Source organism: Otolemur garnettii, unplaced genomic scaffold (assembly GCF_000181295.1).
Source record: "Otolemur garnettii isolate 467f Iridium unplaced genomic scaffold, OtoGar3 scaffold00237, whole genome shotgun sequence".
In the NCBI taxonomy this organism is placed as follows: Eukaryota; Metazoa; Chordata; class Mammalia; order Primates; family Galagidae; genus Otolemur; species Otolemur garnettii.
The window spans coordinates 573,536-575,457 of record NW_003852632.1 but is presented as its reverse complement, the minus strand read 5'-3'; the positions used below and the strand labels follow the sequence as shown (position 1 = coordinate 575,457).

Sequence of the window (1,922 nt, the reverse complement as noted above, 5' to 3'; positions counted from 1 at the left end):
AAGTTCAAAGTCCAATAAGTCCCTCGAGGAGTTTCCTCAGGTTTCAGCCATGCATTGACCAGCCAGCTTCCAGTATGTGGCTGGAGCGGGGCATGTTGATTGTCTTGAAAGTTACCCCCTTCCCAAGGGGCAGTGAAGCTCTATTCAGTAAGCTGTGATGACTCCAGATGAGGATTCCTTTCACCTTTGCTACCATGTGTGTGGTCAGGATGATGGTGTAAAGTCCCTTTTACCTTGGTTTGAAGGGGACCAGGTTCTGATCCTGGACCTAGAATTGGTCCCTTTGACCTCCAGAGAGAAACAATGTATAGACACAAAAGACTAAGTAGAACACACTGTTAATTATCCAAGTGGAGATTTTCCTTGCTATCCTTTCTAGGGTTTTTGTCTATTAAATTTAGTCTCTCCCAGTTCTTTTAGGAGTCCCTGCTAAATTGCAGAGGATTGATAGAGGCCTTTTTGAACAACACCAGTGGCAAGACCCGTATCCAATTAAGCTTTGCTTCCTGGCAGAGTTTACTGATTCCTGTTCTTATGGTCCTGTTTAGCACTTTACCCTGTCTAAGCATTGAGGCCTATAAGTTTTTCAAAGCTTTAGCTTATTATTTGTACCATTTCTATTATGAAGGCTAACCCATTGTCAAATTAAACCAGAGTGGCAACCTAAACCAAGGAATGATTTCTCTGGGCAACAGTTTTACTACTTCAGGAGTCCTTTTTATCCTGGTGGGGAAGGCTTTTAGCTATTCCAAGTATGTGCAAATCATCACCAGCAAGTACTTGTTCCCTTTACATCTGGGCATTTCAGTAAAGTTTTCCTGGAAGTCCTCAAAGGGTGTTGCTCCATACGACTGGATTCCTGGGGATACCATTGGTCCTTGGTGCATGTTCAACTGGCTGAAGATGACACACCGTTGGCCAGGGGTGCCAGGTGGGAGATGTAGAGGTACTGGCCCAGCAAGTTCACTAAAGATTCCTGTCACCATAGTAGCTCCTAGAAATTTGGGACTGCTACTCATCCATTTGGCATCTTTATCCATCCTCCCTTCATTTTCAGGTTTCTTCCCACTGCTAACTATACCTTCTCTTCCTGGGAGTAGATAGGTGAGAGCTCCAAAACCCACGGGATGAGGGGAGTCACTCACAACACCTGGTACAGCTTGGATGCAGCCCTTTTTGTCTCAGTACTGACTCTAGTGTTCCCTTTAGTGATGGTGGAAGCATCTCTTTAATATCCATGACGGTGCATCACTGCCACTCTCTGGGGTTTCCGTACTGCCTCTAACAATTGAAGTATCTCTTGCTGATACTTTATGTCCTTTTACCCAGAATTTAATAGTCCCTTTTTCTTGTACAATGTCCTGTATACTTGGAAAGTCAGAAAAGCATACTTGGAGTCTTTGTAGATATTCACACTTTTCCCTTGATCTAGTTCTAAGGCTCAAGTCAAGGAAATTAACTCAGCCTTCTGAGCCAATGTTCCTTGGGGTAGGGGCTTAGCCTCTATAGTCTCTGTTACGGTAACCACTGCATACCCAGCCCATCACTCACCTTGCACTATCATGTAACTGCTTCAGTCTACATAAAAGTCCCAGTTTGCATCTGTCCAAGGCTGGTCACACAAGTCAGGTCTGCTAGAATACACATTATCCATAACTTCTGTATAGTCATGCTCAGTCTCTCTTCCACCGACTGGAAGGAGCATGGCTGGGATCAGGATGTTCATGCATTAGAGAGCCAAAAATGTCCCTTAGTGTCCATAAAGTGACCATGGAGTGAGGTAGTTTCACTCTGAAATTCTGCCCTAGAGTCAGCTTATTAGCTTCTTGCACAAGGAGAACAGTAATGGCAAGAGCCCATAAGCATGGTGGCCATCCTTTTGCCACTCTATCCTACTGCTTAGAGAGGTTATAAGCTACAGG

The 1,922-nt window shown here is 44.5% G+C and overlaps 1 protein-coding gene across 1 annotated transcript in view; it reads left to right on the top strand.

The window, feature by feature from the left end:
* The window catches only part of SPIDR (scaffolding protein involved in DNA repair), a 533,511-nt gene that overhangs the window by 274,647 nt on the left and 256,942 nt on the right, over positions 1–1,922 (top strand).